At 42.1% G+C, this 13,181-nt stretch overlaps 1 protein-coding gene across 1 annotated transcript in view; it reads right to left on the bottom strand.

The window, feature by feature from the left end:
• Positions 1-3,782, bottom strand: part of nat16 (N-acetyltransferase 16) — a 33,379-nt gene extending 29,597 nt beyond the window's left edge. Inside the window, exon 1 of the mRNA XM_020490678.2 lies at positions 3,519-3,782. The gene's annotated coding sequence lies outside the window, so the exon portion shown is untranslated. The remainder of the gene's footprint in view (positions 1-3,518) is intronic.
• Between the last annotated feature and the right edge of the window lie 9,399 nt (positions 3,783-13,181).

The raw sequence follows: 13,181 nt of genomic DNA, 5'->3' as shown, positions 1-13,181 counted from the left end.
CACCCACTCCTAACCTTAGGGTGTAAAAACACAGAATTATCTCAGATCAGTGTGTAGGCAATACATGAGGAACTTCAACCAACTATTTTTTTTAAATGTAACTAGGCAAGTCAGTTAAGAACAAATTCTTATTTACAATGACAGCCTACCGGGGAACAGTGGGTTAACTGCCTTGTTCAGGGGCAGAAAGGCAGATTTTTACCTTATCAGCTCAGGGATTTGATCTAGCAACTTTTCGGTTACTGGCCCAACACTCTAACCACTAGGCTACCTGCCACCCCAAAATATATATATATATATGTGTGTGTGTGTGTGTGCGTGCGTGCGTGTGTGTGTGGTTGTGTTGTTAAGGCTTTATAAACTGCATGGTCGGTACTCAGTCCTGTGTGGGTATAGAGGACACCCCAGTGAGTCTGAATAAATTAACTTCACCAGAATTGCTTTTGGGTTAAGAGGAACGGGAGGGTGGAGGGTTGGGGACAGGAGGGGTTGATGAATGTGATGGGGGAGGGGGGGGGGGGTCAAATGAGTGTGTATAGGGCGTATAGGGTGTGTGTGTGCTGTGGCCACGTGTGTGTGCATGTGTGTGTATACAGTAGAAGGAATGAGGGGTGAATGGATAAAAAGGAGAGCAGATGCAGAGGGGTGGGGGGGGGGAGGGGGAGGGTGTGCGTGGGGGGGGGGGGGCTCTAACCTTTCTTGGTACCTCCTAAGTGTGTCATTTTTCATGGGCCTGATCGTAAAAGACATGAAATTTAAAGGCAAAAAATTATGACATTTTAATGTGGCATGAACACAACCAGACATTATGTTTTCATCTGATTGTCAAACAAATCACTTCAAAAAGAAGGCTACCTGTGCATATTCGTCCACTCCGAAATAATTCCAGCATCCAAACAGCCAATACATGGTTTAAACCATGACAGATAGGTGGGGGTCAGCGTTTCATTTAGAATTAGCTTTCATTTTCATGCCCAGGTAAATTGCATTTCAAACAAAAAGGAGAAAGGTTCAATTAGCATTATTTAGAGACCCCCCAAAGTTTGACTGCTGTTGCATTTAGGGAAGAGGACCCCCCCCCCCCAATTATTTACTTAACTAATAGTAAGACATTTCTGTCCTAGTAGTGTCTGTGTTTTTATGGTCTCCACTCTAGTTCCCTGCAGCTAATCTGGGCGTATGGTCACTAGAGATGGCTTGAGCTGACAGATGAGTTAAAGACTGCATTACATATACAAGATATGGTCGGTGTAACCGAGATAGACCACTTCCCCGTGCAGATAACGGCAGGATGAACCCAGAGTGACTTATGATGCTCCTTGGTCTGTATGAAGTGGTTGAACCAACCACGATGAATCATTCTTAGTGTCAGCTATATACAGGACTCTGCACTTGTGTACGGGTTAGGTTACTCAGTCCAACACTCAAGAGTGGGGGGGTCGACCAGCCTCATTATTGCAATAATTAATTGATATTAAATAAAGAGGATTGTTTGAAAAAAATGACCACGTTTCTCTCAGTACTGAATTTCCACGACAGCCCTTCATGATAAAACATATAACTGCTCAACCCCCCAAATGGCAACTTATGTATTTCCTTATGTATTTCCCTCCTTTTGACCAGAACCCTACAGACCCTAGTCAAAAGTAGTGCACTACATAGGGAACAGGGTGTCATGTGGGACGCACAGCAAGTCCTTCGGGCATGTCCTTTGAAAATGCTGCGACACTCACTCACTTCACTCCATCCCAAATCTATCTAGAGTGAGAAGAGTGAGACACAGAGAGACAGTGAAAGAGAGAGAGAGAGAGAGAGAGAGAGAGAGAGTGAGAGCGAGGGATGAGAGCGAGGGATGAGAGCAAGAGACAGACAGACCAGAAATCAAAGAGTAGGGTGAGAAAGAGAGAACTGTCTGTATATCTATAAAAGGTTGGACAGTTTGCAGGCCTTGATGCCCTGAATCTGTTCTACTCAATGTTGTGCTTTCCCATCTTTCTCCCTCATCAACTGTCTCTGGATACATCTAATCATGAGGACACAGTCATGTCTCTCCTCTTTCATTCCCGAATTCCAAACTGCCAAGTGGAATCAGATCACAAAGTATGCATGTATTCCCTCTTCATTCCCGAAGAGAGGGGCAAAAACGCGAGCGCACGCACACGCGCTCCTTGGCGCACGGCACGCGCACTGCATGGGCACGTTGGTTCGAAGAGCAGGTTGGTTAGAAGTCTCACTCCATCTCCCACAGCTCCTCGTGCCGAATGTGAGCGAGTTTCCCAACCCAGACTGAATGTGGAGAAATAGATCAGGCTTTGATCTACGGTGGAACTGTCCCAGGCTGGGAAATAACCATAGCCTAGAATGCATGCATAGCATGTGTGCTTATACCTAGAATTACAGGAATTGCTGTTATAGCTCAATTCTGAGAAATAGCCTATAACCTAAATTGCGCCACACGTGCACCAACGTATAGAGAACCTAAGAATTCTAGCTGTCACGACTCTATCCAAGCACGTGCTGTACGTACACATACCGGAGGCGCGCGCACCGCTCAGCAGCTCCCTCACTGGTGCCATAGCATTGCGGCCGCAGATGCGTATTTATGCAACATAGCCTATGTTGTGAATAAAGGAATTATTCATCGTAGTTTGCCATCTCCTGCCCCCTAAATCTCCCGCTTCCACCCGCCCACACACATCATCTATCTGTCCTTTATGCCGAAATGTATGCGACTCCTTTTCCAAGGGCTTTCAGCATTCCATGCTGACTGCAACTGCATGGCTTATCTTTGGATAGAGCCTAACAAATAAATATATCGCAAAAGTGATGCCGAGGTGATATCTGAGAAACATGTTTGTTATCTTTATTGTTTCGTATGACTATATTCATTTATTATATTCGGCTGAGGGTGATGGTGGTGACAGCGCCAGGATTGCATCCTCAACGGTGATTGGGTGAATCTTTGATCATGTCCATATTCGATTAGATCGGCTATCGGCATCATTCATCCGCATTGCCTATACTATAGTACATACAGACAGACACACCGTCCCATAATGCTATAGGCCCACAGTAGACTATAAAAACTGCATTGTAGCCTATGGACTAGTTTCGGGGTAGTCTTATACATCGTTTCATTGCTTTATCATTACCATCTCCTCCGCTGTAACTAAGTCTCTCGGGCAAATTCCTTAAATTTGGTCACACAAAATGGCCGATAAGAATAGGATGGGGATAGTGGAATAATCGGGTCGGGAATATGAGAAAGGGTTTAGGTAGGCTACAGAGACATGATAGAAAGGCAATGCAGAATACCCGATCACACGTAGCCTTCTTTGAAAATATAATTTGGCCTAGAAATAAAATATGATTTCAAATATGACAACAAATATCACAAAATCATAATGATCGATCATGGATGGATACCGTTATCGTGAGTGATCGATCATCTTGACTATGCTCACCAATGTGCTCCAAATGTCTGCCACTGCCGGTGAAATGTATTCATTCCCTCTTACCGTTAGTGAAGCCCGGAGGTCTCGTGCAAGTGTTGTCGGTAACGGCAGGTGTATTGCCAGGTGCAAGAGGTGGATGGATGGTTACAGCAGCTACTGTTCAAATTCAGGATAAAATACAAATTCTCCCAGCCACCGGCTCGAGTTTTCAATATAAGAGATTACCGTTTAGGCCCCTCCTACAAACCCTGCATGCTCGGCTCTCTCTCTTCGTAGTAGGCTAGGCTATCCTAACCCCTGCCTACCATCATCACCGAAATATCCCCCACCCAGCCACCCATCAATATCTCTCTCTCTCTCTCTCTCTCTCTCTCTCTCTCTCTCTCTCTCTCTTTATTGGCATGGGAAACAAGTTTACATTGCCAAACCAAGTGGAATAATTAAGAGTAAATAGCCTATTACACTCACAAAAGTTTCAAAAGAATAGAGACATTTCAAATGTTATTTTACTGGCTGTGTACAGTGTTATAACAATATGCAAATAGTTGAAGTATGAAAGGCAACATGTCACAAATCTGGCTGCTGTGATGGTATACTGTTGAGTTTCACAAAATAGATATGGGAGTTTATCAAAATTGGATTTGTTTTCAAATGATTTGTGGTTCTGTGCAGTGGCGAATTTCCCATGTAAATCTGGGGCATGTATCTAAAAATAGCAAAGCCACAACACAACACTACAGTAAACAATACATTAATGGCATTATAATGGTGACAAACAGTGCCCACAAGCTGTCCCAACAGCAGAGTCCCAACAGCAGTTCCCAACACCTTACCACTGCTACACCTGGCTATCAGCGGAGCCTTGTCTGGCAGCGAAAACAGTTCATTCAGACTCATTTACGGTCTTAAAAAAAAAACTTGTCGTGTTCTGTTCAAATTGGAAAAATGTACTTAATAAGCTTCCATGACTTTGTCCACACAGGGCATCTGAACGCTCAATATACATTTAGATGATTTTCATTACATTTGGGTGTTTTATTTCACTTTTGTACACCTGTGGTGTTCCCCGTCAAAATGAATGGGTGAGACTACAATGAATGTATAAAATTGATTTCAGGCACATGCCCATTCATCAAATGGACACACTTTCTCTCCCAGACCCCCACATGCATGTGTGTTTGAGCACACACACACACACCTCACTCCCCTTCTTGGCTTCCATGGCAACCCCCACGGGAACCTTTCCCCAATAGAAACTTTCCCCCACAGGAACCACACCTGTTGGCATTCTCACAAACAATTATTGTTTCAATAATATTTAGAACTTTTCTTGCAGCTCTGGTATATAAATATTTTTTGAGACCTTGCTCACAATTCATTCTGTGGCAGCACAATGACCAAACGATATACTATATGTGAGGCTCTTGGTCATATCTTTGATCATGACACTGGTGAGGAGGAGAGAGTCTTTGTTAAACTTTGACACAAAGTAGTCTGTGATCAGTAGCACAATATGTTCCATCTGAGTATTTGTTATAGTCAAAATAATCCATACATTATGCTTTTTTTAAACTCAAAAACTACTTGTATGAGCTCAGGCCACAGGCCATAAATAGCAAATAGAAGTTCAAAACTTGTAATGTTCACAAGAATTTAAGTTGATAAAAAGATCTAACACAACATTAGGTGATAATGTATGTATTATTATGGATTATGGATTTATAATCAGTTATGGGGTGGTCATTTTGGACCGGGAACACAAAATTAATTAAAATGAAACGAACACAACAGGAGGGTTAAACAAATGTGGTTTCTACTGACAATTGAGATGTACAAACTATGATATAAGGGGACGACGAGTCGATAAGAGGCAATCCGTCATTTTGATTAAGACATTAATGAGCGAGCTTGGACGGACGTAGTCAATATAACTATTTGTTCAGCACTTTTTAAATATACAGCGACAGAATTCAGAACATGGGCCGTTTTTACAGTATTCTCCCTGTATGCCAAGTCAGAACTATAAGATTAATAAAGGGGGGGATATAAAGGATTAATAAAGCTCTTACAATATCCGGTGATTACATTTCTCTAAAACAGGCTATATAGGCTACATGTGCACCACCAAGTCAGAACAGTAGGCAAAATGATGAGGGGGAAAAGGGACCAAATTATTAGGATGAGGCACATGGGCTACTAACAGCTTACTACACAACATACACTTAGTATTACTTTCTTAGCTACAGCATTCGTATCGCCCTGGCATATGACATGACTTATGAAGCAGCATACAAGGCATTTTTCGACTCACCTTGTGGTGCTGTGCTCACTTGAACAGGAAGGTGGCACGACGGTCCTGTGTGGGAAAATTTTGTCTTCAAGCTTTGTCATCAAAGTCGGGCATTCTCTGGATTTATGGTGCTTTCAAGACAACTGGGATCTCGGGGGGAAAAACAAGGTCGAGTCATAGTGATGTCAGTGATCTTCAGGTCGGAGCTCTAGAAAGAGGCCTGAGTTCCCGACTTGCAATTCAAAGTTGGATGACAGTTTAAAATGTATTTTCCCAGGCGGAGCTCGTTTCCCTCAGAGTTTCCAGTTGTCTCGAACTCACTGAAGTCTGAGATTTCCCAGTTCCGAGTTTCCAGTTGTTTTGAGCATGGTCATGCTGGATTGGCAGCATGGCCAATGTTGAATGTTTGTCCTTTTCAGCTTGGTAAAGAGACCCTTTAAACCCAGACCACACACCCACTCCACTGAAAAGCAGGCTAGGGATTGCATTTGCACCGCTTGCAGTTAGCCACTGATTCCTTCCGAGCCACTCATTGTTGAATTTGCGATTTCCAACTTGTTGTGTAATGTTTATGGCCAATGGCCGACGAGCGCAGATACGTTTTATCACTCACCCGCTACTTAAAACAGCTTTGCGAGGGGAGGAGGGACAATGGATGGAGAAACCTGCTTCTCTCCTCATGTGCTGCCTTTCGGGGAGGGTGTACTGAGTGGAAACAATTGTTGGACCTACGCCTGACACTCAGACAATAGATTGTGTCGAGTCACTGCACCCTTTTCACGGATCCGATTTCTTCTCTTCCACCACGTGTTAAATATGCTTGGAAACTATATTGCAAAGAAAATGAAATAAGAATAATATCATGAAGTTAGATACAATAGATGCAATCTAGGCCTAAATATAATCCAACTCCAGATAACATTTTAATTGTATTTTTGCTGATTCTAATGATTCCAGGTAAATAACTGTGTCATTCAGATCTGGCTCAGTTTGATTGAGCGTTCAACCTCACACAGAGGAGGGCAGTCTTTTGAGTACAGTGTTGATTGTGTCAAGTGGTCAAAGGGTTAGACACCAGTTTTGGTGAAGCAAAAAAACATATGCTGGCTTTAGTTTCAATGACCCAAATGAATACATTTAATTTGTCGGAAGATAACAGAAGTTTATGTATGTGACCACCCATACATAAAATGTATGCCCTCTTAGGATAAAAGGGTCTTCTAAATGACATATATTAACTAGCCAGAAAAAGAAAGTGCAATATTGTGAACTTAGTTATGTGTGTATTATAAAATAACCTACTTGTTTCAGAAATACAGTGACTTCGGAAAGTATTCAGACCCCTTGACTTTTTTCACATTTAGTTACGTTACAGTCTTATTCTAAACTGGACTAAATAAGCTGAGTATTTTCTCAGCAATCTACACACAATACCCCATAATGACAAAGCGAAAACAGGTTTTTAGAATTTTTGAAAATGCATTAAAACTAGATCTGGGAAAGGGTACCAAAACATTTCTGCAGCATTGAAGGTCCCCAAGAACACAGTGGCCTCCATCATTCTTAAATGGAAGAAGCTTGGAACCCCAAAGACTCTTCCTAGAGCTGGCCGCCTGTCCAAACTGAGCGATCGGGGGAGAAGGGCCTTGGTCAGGGAGGTGACCAAGAACCCAATGGTCACTCTGACAGTACTCTAGAGTTCTTATGTGGAGAAGGGAGAACCTTCCAGAAGGACAACCATCTCTGCAGCACTTCACCAAGCAGGCCTTTAAAGTAAAGTGGCCAGACTGAAGCCATTCCTCAGTTAAAGGCACAAGACAGCCCCCTTAAGAGTTTGCCTAAAGGCACCTGAAGACTCTCAGACAATGATAAACAAGATTCTCTGGTCTGATGAAACCAAGATTGAACTCTTTGGCCTGAATGCCAAGCGTCACGTCTGGAGGAAACCTGGCACCATCCCTACAGTGAAGCGTGTTGGCAGCATCATGCTATGGGCATGTTTTCAGCGGCAGGGACTGGGAGACTAGTCAGGATCGAAGCAAAGATGAATGGGGAAAAGTACAGATCCTTGACAAAAACATGCTCCAGAGCACTCAGGACCTCAGACTGTGGCAAAGGTTCACCTTCCAACAGGACAACAACCCTAAGCACACAGCCAAGACAATGCAGGAGTGGCTTTGGGACAAGTCTCTGAATATCCTTGAGTGGCCCAGCCAGAGCCCGGATCAAACATCTCTAGTGAGACCTGAAAATAGCTGTGCAGCAACGCTCCCCATCCAACCTGAAAGAGCTTGAGAGGATCTGCAAAGAAGAATGGGAGAAACTCCTCAAATACAGGTGTGCCAAGCTTGTAGCATCATACCCAAGAAGACGCAATGCTGCAATCGCTGCCAAAGGTGCTTCAACAAAGTACTGAGTAAAGGGTCTGAATAGTTATGTAAATGTGATATGTCAGTTCTTTATTTTGAATACATTTGCAAAAATGTATAAAAACTTGTTTTGCTTTGTCATCATGGGGTATTATGTGTAGATTGATAAGATTGATTTATCCCATTTCAGAATAAGACCGTAATATATCAAAATGTGGAAAAAGTCAAAGGGTCTGAATACTTTCCGAATGCACTGTATTTAGTATTAGTTGTTGACACGGCCATGGATTATATTGTCCAACCAACACACTTTGTGTGTTTGACAAGACAAATATCATGTGAGACACACGCACACGCGCACACGCGCACACGCACACACACACACACACACACACACACACACACACACACACACACACACACACACACACACACACACACTAACTGGTCCATCCACTGGAAAATGCCCAGTCGATCTCCTACCTGCATTGTCTGAACTTCACTGTTGTGTTATTTGGTAGATCCTCCTAACAACCCCCTAACTAAGCTATAGTTACTGTATTTAAATGTCATTAGAGTAGAAGAATAGACATGGTAAATTGAATGGTTCAAGGTGTCCTTGTTGCTACCAATAGACAGAGACATTAGATTCCACAGACCAGACAGACAGAGAAGGCATACTATATATAACTTTAAAGAACTTGAATTCAACTTTTTTTTAAATATATGGTTTCTTATATTATTACATCATCAAACATGACTCATTGCTCAATATCACTTCATTCTCCAAAACGTATCATACGATCATATCAACATCTTATCTGAAGTGAACTGGAATGTCACATCAGTAACATACATACCTACCTAAGATATGCACTGTGTCTCTCATTTGTCACTTCCTATACGCAGGTGATTCCCTCACTTGACAATCTGATGTGAGTGAAAGTGAGTAGTTGTGCCAGTGTTGTAATATAAAGAAAGTGAAGTTATTTCAACGCTGTTAAGAACGAAAGGACACTGTTACAGACAACAGAGGCAATCACAGCAAGTGTCAGTAATTCACTGTAAGTAGCGTTCAGAAATCTTTCCATGCCCATACTGTACTATTCCACTTCTATTTCAGCTGGCATGGCAATATGGTACTGTGCTGACTGTTAATCTGCTATTGTGACATCCACATACTGAACAGTAGTCGCGTACACTCACATGTGATACAGTACGTACACGCTTACAAACAAACGAATGTGCACACAAAAATGTGGACTTTTAATCTGCTATTGCAACATAAATTGTGTTGTGTGTACAGGAGCACAAACTCACTGATACGTACGTACACATTATCATAGTGTACACACACTTAACAAAGACCACGCACATACACTGAGTGTACAAACATTATGAACACCTGCTCTTTCCATGACATAGCAATCCAGACTAAAGCTATGATTCCTTATTGATGACGCTTGTTAAATCCACTTCAATCAGTGTAGATTTTTTTTTTTTTTACCTTTATTTAACTAGGCAAGTCAGTTAAAGAACAAATTCTTATTTCAATGACAACCTAGGAACAGTGGGTTAACTGCCTTGTTCAGGGGCAGAACAACAGATCTTTACCTTGTCAGCTCAAGTATTTGATCTTGCAACCTTTCGGTTACTAGTCCAACACTCTAAGCACTAGGCTACCTGCCACCCCACTAGGCTACCTGCCACCCCACTAGGCTACCTGCCACCCCACTAGGCAACCTGCCACATGTGGAATACTTTGTGGAGTTCATGCCTTGAAGAATCCAGACTGTTCTGAAGGGAAAAGTATATTAAGAAGGTGACCCTAATGTGTTGTACACTCAGAGTATATGCTGGCAAACACCAACACCATCGCATGCCCACTTCCACTTCCATACCATGGCATGCTCTGACTAAGTATGTTATTAGACGTGACGGTATGACTGTGTGATAGTATGACAGAGCTGTGATGTAATGTCTATGTGTTAAGGAGATCTACATGGGAAGGTAAGGCCAAATAGGGAGGGAACCACTGCACAAAAGCAGTCCATACAATAGGAACCCCAAGACTAGTTCAAATACCGACCTGAAAGGGTTTGGGTTTGTAAAAGCAAAACGTTTTGCCTCAAACGTGTCATTGGCACGTAATCAGTCTGAGATTCTGTTGACTGTACGCTTGTTGACTAGGGGACCGTTTGTGTTTGTTTGTGTCTTTTGGATCATTCCATGTAGTCCTACAACCATTTAATTCCTATCTATGTCCACATAGCATACGTATTAGCCTATACCGGAGAGTATGCCTGTGCACCAAGCTTTCTTTCTTTTTTAAATGTACTGCCATTCTATGTGTTCTGATTCTATATCAAATGTATTCTGAGGTTTATAGATGGGTTGGTTGTAGACACGTGCACAACTATGGGACAAAACAGACAGGGTTGACATCAGTCAAAACACCTCAACACAAGACATGGTACCAAGAACAAGATAAAACTAGTTGAAATGATCCACCTACGATTCGCCCGGCAGCTTTTTGCCATAGCTGCTAGCTGTTTGGCCATTCAGAATCACAATAACGCACAGAATGCTGCCCCATTGAATCGCGCTCATCGTTTTAGTGATGCTAACCCGTCTATTACTCAGTCCCTAAACCTAACACTTACTTTGCTTATTATCCACAAGCCGACTCAACCCTAACCCTAACCCTAGCCATTGCCCTTACCCTAGCTTCATCTCCACATCCCAGTTCAACCATAACCCTATAGCCTCAACCCTAACCCTAAACCCTAAAAGGGTTCTTTGGCTGTCCCCATAGGAGAACCCTTTGTAGAACCCTTTCCACAAACTTGAAACTTTCACTTAAACAATGGTAGGAACCAGAAAGATCAGTGTTAGGTTACTCAAATTCTTTGCAGATGGTTGTTTTCATTAAAACAATCACCAGCCCGATGGGGCAACCGCAGAGCAGGCTCTCCCCAAAACTATATTTTGGTATTTAATTAGTCCATTGTTTACATAGTCCAAAACTTCTTTAGCTTTTCAGCAATCAAGTTTTCAAGATATGTGCCTTTCTAAACACAGAAATAATTTTGTATTTTGAAATGTACATATCTTGAAAACTTGATTGCTGACAAGCAAACATTTTGTGGACTATATCAACAATGGACTAATGAAACAAATACCAAAATATAGTTTTTGGGTAGAGGTTTCCTTTAAGGAAGTCTCAAGGTTCTGCTTGCCCGATTTAGAATACCTCATGACAAGCTGTAGACCATAGTATTTACCAAGAGTTTACATTTATATTTTTCATAGCTGTCTATTTACCACCTCAAACTGATGCTGGCACTAAGACAGCACTCAATGAGCTGTATACAGTGCCTTGCGAAAGTATTCGGCCCCCTTGAACTTTGCGACCTTTTGCCACATTTCAGGCTTCAAACATAAAGATATAAAACTGTATTTTTTTGTGAAGAATCAACAACAAGTGGGACACAAACATGAAGTGGAACGACATTCGTTGGATATTTCAAACTTTTTTAACAAATCAAAAATTGAAAAATTGGGCGTGCAAAATTATTCAGCCCCTTTACTTTCAGTGCAGCAAACTCTCTCCAGAAGTTCAGTGAGGATCTCTGAATGATCCAATGTTGACCTAAATGACTAATGATGACAAATACAATCCACCTGTGTGTAATCAAGTCTCCGTATAAATGCACCTGCACTGTGATAGTCTCAGAGGTCCGTTAAAAGCGCAGAGAGCATCATGAAGAACAAGGAACACACCAGGCAGGTCCGAGATACTGTTGTGAAGAAGTTTAAAGCCGGATTTGGATACAAAAAGATTTCCCAAGCTTTAAACATCCCAAGGAGCACTGTGCAAGCGATAATATTGAAATGGAAGGAGTATCAGACCACTGCAAATCTATCAAGACCTGGCCGTCCCTCTAAACTTTCAGCTCATACAAGGAGAAGACTGATCAGAGATGCAGCCAAGAGGCCCATGATCACTCTGGATGAACTGCAGAGATCTACAGCTGAGGTGGGAGACTCTGTCCATAGGACAACAATCAGTCGTATATTGCACAAATCTGGCCTTTATGGAAGAGTGGCAAGAAGAAAGCCATTTCTTAAAGATATCCATAAAAAGTGTTGTTTAAAGTTTGCCACAAGCCACCTGGGAGACACACCAAACATGTGGAAGAAGGTGCTCTGGTCAGATGAAACCAAAATTGAACTTTTTGGCAACAATGCAAAACGTTATGTTTGGCGTAAAAGCAACACAGCTCATCACCCTGAACACACCATCTCCACTGTCAAACATGGTGGTGGCAGCATCATGGTTTGGGCCTGCTTTTCTTCAGCAGGGACAGGGAAGATGGTTAAAATTGATGGGAAGATGGATGGAGCCAAATACAGGACCATTCTGGAAGAAAACCTATTGGAGTCTGCAAAAGACCTGAGACTGGGACGGAGATTTGTCTTCCAACAAGACAATGATCCAAAACATAAAGCAAAATCTACAATGGAATGGTTCAAAAATAAACATATCCAGGTGTTAGAATGGCCAAGTCAAAGTCCAGACCTGAATCTGTGGAAAGAACTGAAAACTGCTGTTCACAAATGCTCTCCATCCAACCTCACTGAGCTCGAGCTGTTTTGCAAGGAGGAATGGGAAAAAATGTCAGTCTCTCGATGTGCCAAACTGATAGAGACATACCCCAAGCGACTTACAGCTGTAATCGCAGCAAAAGGTGGCGCTACAAAGTATTAACTTAAGGGGGCTGAATAATTTTGCACGCCCAATTTTTCAGTTTTTGATTTGTTAAAAAAGTTTGAAATATCCAATAAATGTCGTTCCACTTCATGATTGTGTCCCACTTGTTGTTGATTCTTCACAAAAAAATACAGTTTTATATCTTTATGTTTGAATCCTGAAATGTGGCAAAAGGTCGCAAAGTTCAAGGGGGCCGAATACATTCGCAAGGCACTGTAGGTTCATAAGCAAACAAAATTCTCATCTAGAGGTGGCGCTCCTAGTGGCCAGTGATTTTAATTCTGGAAAACTGA

This window comes from Oncorhynchus kisutch, linkage group LG9 (assembly GCF_002021735.2).
Source record: "Oncorhynchus kisutch isolate 150728-3 linkage group LG9, Okis_V2, whole genome shotgun sequence".
Taxonomy (NCBI): domain Eukaryota; kingdom Metazoa; phylum Chordata; class Actinopteri; order Salmoniformes; family Salmonidae; genus Oncorhynchus; species Oncorhynchus kisutch.
This window is presented reverse-complemented; position numbering and strand designations above follow the sequence as displayed.